The sequence below is a fragment of the Oncorhynchus clarkii genome, chromosome 16, assembly GCF_045791955.1.
Source record: "Oncorhynchus clarkii lewisi isolate Uvic-CL-2024 chromosome 16, UVic_Ocla_1.0, whole genome shotgun sequence".
NCBI lineage: Eukaryota > Metazoa > Chordata > Actinopteri > Salmoniformes > Salmonidae > Oncorhynchus > Oncorhynchus clarkii.
This window is the reverse complement of record NC_092162.1, coordinates 13,290,881-13,301,214: the sequence shown is the minus strand read 5'-3', so window position 1 is coordinate 13,301,214 and position 10,334 is coordinate 13,290,881.

Below are 10,334 nucleotides of genomic sequence, written 5' to 3'. Positions count from 1 at the left end.
CTAATTCTCTCCTTCTCTCTTTCTCTCTCTCGGAGGACCTGAGCCCTAGGACCATGCCCCAGGACTACCTGACATGATGACTCCTTGCTGTCCCCAGTCCACCTGGCTGTGCTGCTGCTCCAGTTTCAACTGTTCTGCCTTATTATTATTTGACCATGCTGGTCATTTATGAACATTTGAACATCTTGGCCATGTTCTGTTATAATCTCCACCCGGCACAGCCAGAAGAGGACTGGCCATCCCACATATGCTCTCTCTAATTCTCTCTTTCTTTCTCTCTCTCGGAGGACCTGAGCCATAGGACCATGCCCCAGGAATACCTGACATGATGACTCCTTGCTGTCCCCAGTCCACCTGACTGTGCTGCTGCTCCAGTTTCAACTATTCTGCCTTATTATTATTCGACCATGCTGGTCATTTATGAACATTTGAACATCTTGACCATGTTTTGTTATAATCTCCACCCGGCACAGCCAGAAGAGGACTGGCCACCCCACATAGCCTGGTTCCTCTCTAGGTTTCTTCCTAGGTTTTGGCCTTTCTAGGGAGTTTTTCCTAGCCACCGTGCTTCTACACCTGCATTGCTTGCTGTTTGGGGTTTTAGGCTGGGTTTCTGTACAGCACTTTGAGATATCAGCTGATGTACGAAGGGCTATATAAATAAATTTGATTTGATTTTGATTTGATTTAGTAGAACACCTCTTCTACAATATTGTGTTTTTCTGACATTTAGGAAGATTAGAACCCACACCATTATTGATTTGTTTTTCTCTCGCCCATCTACACACAACGTCCAATAACGATAGTGCCAAAACATGTTTGTAGATATTTTGTCAAATCATTTGAAAATGAAATACAGAAATATCTCATTTACATATTTATTCAGACCCCTGAGTCATTGGCAGCGATTACAGCTGTGAGTCTTTCTGGGTAATTCTCTAAGAGCTTTGCAAACTTGAACTGTACAATATTTGCACAGTATTCTTTTTTTTTTATTCTTCAAGCTCAGCCATTTTCAGATTTTCAAGCTGATTTAAGTCAAGACTGTAACTAGGCCACTCCAGAACATTCAACGTCGTCTTGGTAAGCAACTCCAGTGTACACTTAGTGTACAAAACATTAGGAACACCTGCTCTTTCCATGACATAGACTGACCAGGTGAATCCACGTGAAATCTTTGATCCCTTATTGATGTCACCTGTTAAATCCACTTCAATCAGTGTAGATGAAGGAGAGGATATAGGTTAAAGAAGGATTTTCAAGCCTTGAGACAATTTAGACATGGATTGTGTATGTGTGCCATTCAGAGAGCGAATGGACAAGACTAAGCATTTAAGTGTCTTAAAAACGGGGTATGGTAGTAGGTGCCAGGAGCACCGCCATGTGTGTCAAGAACTGCAATGCTGCTGGGTTTTTCACGCTCAACTGTTTGTGTGTATCAAGAATGGTCCACCACCCAAAGGACATCCAGCCAACTTCACACAACAGCGGGAAGCATTGGAGTCAACATAGGCCAGCATCCCTGTGGAATGCTTTCGACACCTTGTAGAGTCCATGCCCCGTTGAATTGAGCCTGTTCTGAGGAAAAAGGGGGAGCTTGCATTCAATTGCCCCTCCCCGTTGCGCACAACATGCTTCCATTCCCCCTGTCTCAAAGGGAGTTATGGCTCTGTTACAGTCAACCCTGTTACTTTAATTGCTACTTTTCCCTGTTACTTTAATTGCCATTTTTCTTCATTTGACCTCTTGAGATGGGAAAATATGTTTTTTTTAATGAAGTGAAACATGCTCTTTATGACAAAATATTATAATTAGGTGAAATAAAAATTCGTTTTTTAAAAGAACTACACTACCCAAAAGGCCCTCTTTTCACGGAACAACCCTGGTAGCTGTTATTATAAAGCCTATTACACAATCAAAAGTCAGTTACTCTATAGGGAGAGGCCCATTCTTAAGAGAGACAGTTCTGAATGGAATCGCCGTTTCATTTCAATTTGGACAAACTGTAGCTGCCTTCTTTTCAGTTTGACTTTCCAAAACATGTTGTAGCTTCACCAAACCGCTGTTCCAAAACATGTTGTGAAGCTTCACCAAACAGCTGTTCCAAAACATGTTGTAAATAAATTATGATTATGTCACAAATAATTTCACAAATATTGTTTATAAAAACAAATGCTGATGCTATGTTGAACTTGAGGCAAAGTGATTAAGTGAACCAAGACTCTGTGAATTGGGTGTCTGTCCCATAAAAAGAAAGACATTGCTGCTGAAAGATATATTCTAAACTCTGATTAGAATATTTGACAACTGTTTATATTGCTTTGGACTTTGGAACCAACAGTATCCAACTCATAACAAAAACAAATTGTGTGCAGACAGACACGTTGCAAGGTGAACTACTGGCCTTGCTGGATCAATACATCTTTCCATGTACACTGACTGACTGTTTACCAGTGACCAGACCACTAAAATAGTAAACACAGGGATTTGACACAAGGAGTTTCACTTGTCAACCTCACAAAGCCAAAAGGGCATCAGCAATTACAATGCCATGTCATCCTGTCTCATCATGACGTAACCCCTACATCCTTCAGACTGGGGATTCTCTAAACACAAGTTTAGCGGCCACGGTGTTATAGCACATATACACCAATAATGTGTGCCTGCGGCGAGTACTTTGCGAACCGAGTGCAAAACAATTTTACTGATGTCCACAGCTCACTGAAAAATCGGTAGACGAACGGGGGATCGACGTCCGGTGCGATGTATGCGACCCTCTGCTACCGCACGGCAAACGGTACCGGAGCGCCAAGTCTAGGTCCAAGAGGCTCCTAAATAGCTTCTACCCCCAAGCCATAAGTCTCATAACAGCTAATCAAATGGCTACCCAGACTATTTGCATTGCCCCCCTGGAACGCTGCTACTACTCGGTTATTATCTATGCATAGTCACTTTAATAACTCTACCTACACATAAAAATATTACCTCAATTACCTCGACACCGGTGCCCCGCACATTGACATTGACTCTGTACCGGTACCACCTGTATATAGCCCGGCTATTGTTATTCACTGCTGCTCTTTAATTATTTGATACTCTTATCTCTTACTTTTTGTTTGTTTGTTATTTTCAAAAAACTGCATTTTAAGGGCTTGTGGTATTCTGCGCATGTGACCAATTAAATATGATTTGACCAAACTGTTGAATTGTTTGACACATTTTTGAAGTGTCAACTAGGTGTCAAGGAGCATGCATTGTCACATGGTAAAAGTACACGGATGGACCATTGGCACATGGGGATGGACAGACACATGCTTGGTTCAGAAGACGTATGAAAACAGATGGCATGTAAACAGTGTGCTATGGCTCAGACAGTAAGAGGGATGGCAGACATGAACACATCAACCAGAGAGAAGACAAGAGACACAAAGCGGAGGAGAGAAAGTCCTTCTTACAAAAGCATCTGGTCAAAATGAGGGTGGAAAAGGCATATCATCCCTTTCGGCAACGGATGTTAAATAAAACATGAATCGATTATAAAACCTCTTATATAGTATGAATTTATTGTTACTGAACCCTTCCTATTATGGCCAAAACAGGCAACTGATGCTTTTTGCACATGATTGGGTCAATACTAATAGATGACCTAACTTAAAAAACATGACCTGTGACACAGCGATAGCATGAAACTAGTGAATCACTCTGCTACAACATGGCCGTGCCATTGGCCAGAGAGAGAACATGTCTGGCCTCCGACTGACTCTTACACAAAGACCATGTAGATGACCTGATCTGATTCCAGATCACGGATTGGTCATTGTATCCCATTGAGGAGTGAAAGACCATTGGCTGTGAATCTTGATGATCTGAGTCAGCCTTTAAATACCTCGCCACTTCCTACAGAATGGCAGTAAACGAGGGCGGGATTAGCTAGAGTGACTTAATCAGGTACAGCATATTGGCTTATTCAGCTTTCTCAGAGCGGCAAGAATAGATCATTGTGTTCAATGCATTACTTAAAGTGTGTCAGTGCTCTCACCTCGCAAAAGCACTTCTCATGAGCCTATTCTATTTATAATCTATCACCCACAAAGCTGATGAAGACATTTGGAAGTGGTAACAACTTAAAGGGTCAGTGCAGTCAAAAACGTGATTTCCTATGTTTGTTTTTTTATATAACACCACCCTTTTAGGTTGGAATAATACTGTGAAAATGATGATAATGCCCTTTTAGTGAAAGAGTTGTTTGAAAAGACCGCCTGAAATGTCGACCTGTTTTGGTGGGATGGAGTTTTGGCCTGCCTATTAAATTAGTTAATAGACCAATAAGAAAGAGTTCCAAGCTAGTTTCCAGACATCTTGTAGACAGTCCTGGCAAAAATATTGCATGAGACAAAGCCATTTTTGTTTCTTCTTGACCATTTTAATTGAAAACAATCACGGTAAGGTACTTACTTTCTACCCAGACATGATTTAATATTGAGATAAAAACAGCTGCATTGGACCTTAAATTAATTACAAGTGGATAATTGAAGTTCTATTTGTGTAGTTACTTCCTGAGTACCAGGAAGATGGATATTTTTGTTGTAAGGATATACATTTCTCTGGTGATTATTTTCACAGTGTAAGTTGGGTTTGTGATTTGAGAAAAGAAAATGTTAACCTAATCTGTCGTGGACATACATCCATGTAACATTGGACGGTATCGTAGTGTTCGTCAACAGACTGTGGGATGCAGCGACTAACGAGGAACTTGGTTATGGCGCACAGATTTTTGGTCACTAATCATTTGGTAAATCACGATTTGGCAGGTGTTCGTAAATGTTACATTTCTGAAGGGGAGGAGGCATTTGGTCCATGCTTGGCTGAGAGTTTCCGTTTAGGGGGTAGAGACTTCACTAGTCTTGTTAATATATTTTTTCATACATCTCCTCCAGAACCTGACACAATTATGCAAGATTTATGTTCTCGGTTTCCAAGATTAATGTTAACCAGAAGTGGTGAACTTTGATATTGGGATGCTGCAGGTAGTTTTTTTTAACCAGGTACCCCACCTAATTCTACAAATCAACTCACCAACTAAGCATACTAATTAATCTGTGGTTGCTACATTTCACCCTCCTCTCCCCAGTCAAAATCCAAAGAGGTAAACTAAAAATCTTACGTGCCTGCCTTTTGGTATAACAAGAGCAGGTTTGCCAACCCCTGACAACTGTGTCAAAGTAAACATGTCTTGGCCTTTATCGCCATCTAAAGGTAGAGCTCTGAATGACGTCTGACAAGAGCTGTTAGTTGATACAGTAGATGGGCCTACAAATGTATGTCCTTGACTCCCGGTAATGGTATTTCAATGGTGAACTGTATAAGAGATGAACGGAATAAACAACAAACTCTGCCTTTTCCCTCCACTTTGAGATGTCTCTCCCTGGCCCTCACCATCACTGAAGTCGGAGCCATACCCTCCGCCTCTATGGACCTGCAAGAAGGGTTTTCTCTCTGTCATCATGCCATATAGCTTGTGAGGGCCTCACTAACAGTAGGCCTATAATTGATTGTTTAGCAATCAAGAACAGGTAAATCTACAGAAAAGGTGGCTAATGAAATATGAATTGTTTTGGAAGAAGCCCACTATGTCAAAAAAATCTGAGAATGCATAGAGAAATATACAGTGCATTCGGAAAGTATTCAGATCACTTCCCCTTTTCCACATTTTGTTACGTTACAGCCTTATTGTAAAATGGGTTAAATGAAAAAACTTCCTCATCAATCTAAAGACAATACCCCATAATGACAAAACAAAAACAGTTTTTTAGAAATGTAGCAAATTCATTACAAATAAAAAACAGAAATACCATATTTACATAAGTATTCAGACCCTTTGCTATGAGACTCGAAATTGAGCTCAGGTGCATCCTGTTCCCATTGATTATCCTTGAGATTTTTCTACAACTTGATTGGAGTCCACCTGTGGTAAATGTAATTGATTGGACATGATTTGGAAAGGCACACACCTGTCTATATAAGGTCCCACAGTTGACATTGAATGTCAGAGCAAAAACCAAGCCATGAGGTCGAAGGAATTGTTCGTAGAGCTCAGAGACAGGATTATGTCGAGGTACAGATCAGAGGAAGTGTAGCAAAACATTTCTGCAGAATTGAAGGTCCCCAAGAACACAGTGGCCTCCATCATTCATAAATGGAAGAAGTTTGGAACCACCAAGACTTCCTAGAGCTGGCTGCCTAGCCGCTCTGAGCAATCGGCGGAAAAGGGCCTTGGTCAGGGAGGTGACAGAGAGCCAGAGTTCCTCTGTGGAGATGGGAGAACCTTCCAGAAGGACAACCATCTCTGCAGCACTCCACCAATCAGGCCTTTTTGGTAGAGTGGTCAGACAGATGCCTCTCCTCAGTAAAAGGTACATGACAGCACGCTTGGAGCTTGCCAAAAGGCACCTAATGGACTCTCAGACCATGAGAAACAAGATTCTATGATCTGATGAAACCATGATTGAAAATATTTGGTCTCACTGCCAAGTGTCATGTCTGCAGGAAACTGGCACCATCCCTAAGGTGAAGCATGGTGGTAGCAGCATCATGCTGTGGGGATGTTTTTCAGCGGCAGGGCCTGGGAGACCAGTCAGGGTCGAGGCAAAGCTGAACGGAGCAAAGTACAGAGAGATCCTAGACGAAAACCTGCTCCAGACCGCTCAGGACCTCAAACTGGAATATGTTCCGGGATTCTTCCGATGGCATTGAGGAGTACACAACATCAATCACTGGCCTCCTCAATAAGTGCATGGACGACGTCGTCCCCACAGGGACTGTACATACATACCCCAACCAGAAGCCATGGATTACAGGCAATATCTGCACTGAGCTAAAGGGTAGAGCTGCCGCCTTCAAGGAGCGTGACTCTAACCAGGAAGCTTATAAGAAATCCCGCTATGCCCTCTGACGAACCATCAAACAGGCAAAGCGTCAATAGAGGACTAAGATCGAATCGTACTACACCAGCTCCGGCGCTCGTCGGATGTGGCAGGGCTTGCAAACTATTACAGACTACAAGGAGAAGCACAACCAAGAGCTGCCCAGTGACACTAGCCTACCAGACAAGCTAAATAACTTCTATGCTCGCTTCGAGGCAAGTAACACTGAAACATGCATGAGAGCATCAGCTGTTCCGGACGACTGTGTGATCACACTCTCAGCAAGCTGATGAGAGTAAGACCTTTAAACAGGTCAAGATTCACAAGGCCGCAGGGCCAGACGGATTACCAGGACATGTACTCTAAGCATGCGCTGACCAACTGGCAAGTGTCTTCACTGACATTTTCAACCTCTCCCTGTCTGAATCTGTAATACCAACATGTTTCAAGCAGACCACCATAGTCCCTGGGCCCAAGAACACTAAGATAATCTACCTAAATGACTACCGACCTGAGGCACTCACGCCTGTAGCCATGAAATCTGTTGAAAGGCTGGTCATGGCTCACATCAACACCATTATCCGAGAAACCCTAGACCCACTCCAATTTGCATACCGCCCCAACAGATCCACATATGATGCAATCTCTATTGCATTCTACACTCCCACACCTGGACAAAAGGAACACCTATGTGAGAATGCTATTCATTGACTACAGCTCAGCATTCAACGCCGTAGTGCCCTCAAAGCTCATCAATAAGCTAAGGACCCTGGGACTAAACACCTCCCTCTGCAACTGGATCCTGGACATCCTGACGGGCCACCTCGCAGGTAGCCTAGTGGTTAGAGCGTTGGGCCAGTAAACGAAAGGATGGTGAATCAAATCCCAGAGCTGACAAGATAAAAAGCTGTTGTTCTGCCCCTGAACAAGGCAGTTAACCCACTGTTCCAGGCCGTCAATTGTAAATAAGAATTTAACTGACTTGCCTATTCAGTTAAAGGTAATAAAATACTAAAAAAACAACACATCTGCCACGCTGATCCTCAACCCAGTGTCCCCTCACAGGTGCATGCTCAGGCCCCTCCTGTAATCCCTATTCACTCATGACTGCAGGGCCAGGCACAACTCCAACACCATCATTCAGTTTGCCGATCACCGACAACGATGAGAAAGCCTATAGGGAGGTGGTCAGAGACCTGACTGTATGATGCAAGGACAACAACCTCTCCCTTAACGTGATCAAGACAAAGGAGATGATTGTCGACTACAGGAAAATGAGGACCGCGCACGCCCCCATTCTCATCAACGGGGCAGTAGTGGGGCAGGTTGAGACCTTCAAGTTCCTTGGCGTCTACATCACCAACAAATCAACATGGTCCAAGCACACCAAGACAGTCGTGAAAAGTGCATGACAAAACCTATTCCCCCTCAGGACACTGAAAATATTTGGCATGGGTCCTCAGATCCTCAAAAGGTTTTACAGCTGTATCGTTCGAGTCCATCCTGACAGTTTGCATCACTGCCTTGTATGGCAACTGCTCGGCCTTCGACCGCAAGGCACTACAGAGGGTAGTGCGTACGGCCCAGTACATCACCTGGGCCAAGGTTCCTGCCATCCAGGACCTCTATACCACACCGTGTCAGAGGAAGGCCCAAAACATTTTCAACGACTCCAGCCACCCTAGTCATAGACTGTTCTCTCTGCTACCACACGGCAAGCGGTACCGGAGCGCCAAGTCTAGATCCAAGATGTTTCTAAACAGCTTCTACCCCCAAGCCATAAGACTCCTGAACATCTAATCAAATGGCTACCCCCCCCCCCCCCCCCAATTCTGCGCTGCTGCTACTCTCTTATTATCTATGCATAGTCACTTTAATAACTCTACATGTACATATTACCTCAATTACCTCGACACCGGTACCCCCTGTATATAGCTCCGCTATTGTTATTTGCTGCTGCTCTTTAATTATTTGTTATTCTTACCTCTTACTTTTAAAAAAAAATCTTAAAACTGCATTGTTGGTTACGGGCTTGTAAGTAAGCATTTCACTGAAGGGCTACACCTGTTGTATTTGGCGCATGTGACAAATACAATTTGATTTGGGGTGAAGGTTTACCTTCCAACAGGACATTACTCTAAGCACTTTGGGACAAGTCTCTGAATGTTCTTGAGAGGCCTAGCCAGAGCCCAGATTTGAACCCAATCTAACATCTCTGAAGAGACCTGAAAATAGCTGTGCAGCGAGTCTCCCCATCCAATCTGACAGAGCTTGAGAGGATCTGAAGAGAAGAATAGGAGAAACTCCCCAAATACAGGTGTGCCAAGCTGGTAGCGTCCTACCCAAGAAGACTCGAGGCAGTAATCGCTGCCAAAGGTGATTCAACAAAGTACTGAGTAAAAGGTCTGAATACTTATGTAAATGTGATATTTCAGTAGTTTTTTATACATTTGCAAAAATTTCTAAAAACCTGTTTATGCTTTGTCATTATTGAGTATTGTGTGTAGATTTTATTTTACATTTCTTTAACTAGGAAAGTCAGCTAAGAACAAATTATTTACAATAATGGCCAACCCTGGCCAAACCCGAACGATGCTGGGCCAATTGTGCGCCGCCCTATGAGACTCCCGATCACGGCCTGATGTGATTCTGCCTGGATTTAAACCAGGGATTGTAGTGACGACTCTTGCACTGAGATACAGTGCCTTAGATCACTGCACCACTCGGAAGCCCTATTGATTGATGTGGAATTAAAACATATATACATATTAGAATAAGGCTGTAACATAACAAAATGTGGAAAAAGTCAAGGGGTCTGAATGTTTTCCGAATGCACTGTATGTCACTCATCGTAAGGTCAGCTTTATCAAATGTCCATCTAAGGAGACTGGAGGAAACATCACACCAGGGATGCATTGCAGTGATACCAACATCTGCAATTGTGAAGGTCAGGATGTGGGGCTGAATTGGTTCTGATGCTGTTCTGTAAATTGTGTCATTATATCAGTAACTAAATTTGAGATATAGGAAGGATTTGATCATTTGGGGAGAAAGTAGCTAGCATTCTCTCTTTACTTGGGGGCGGTGTTGCAATCTACTGCAGAGATGTGTCCTACTATCCAGGTCTGTACCCAAACAATTTGAACTTCTACTTTTAAAAATCCAACTCTCTAAAAACAAGTCTCTCACCGTTGCTGCCTGCTATAGACCACCCTCTGCCCCCAGCTGTGCTCTGGAACTGATTGCCCCCCATCTATCTTCAGAGCTTGTGCTGCTAGGTGACCTAAACTGGAACATGCTTAACACCCCAGCCATCCTACAATCTAAGCTTGATGCCCTCAATCTCACAAAAATGATCAATGAACCTACCAGGTACCACCCCAAAGCCGTTAACACGGGCACCCTCATAGA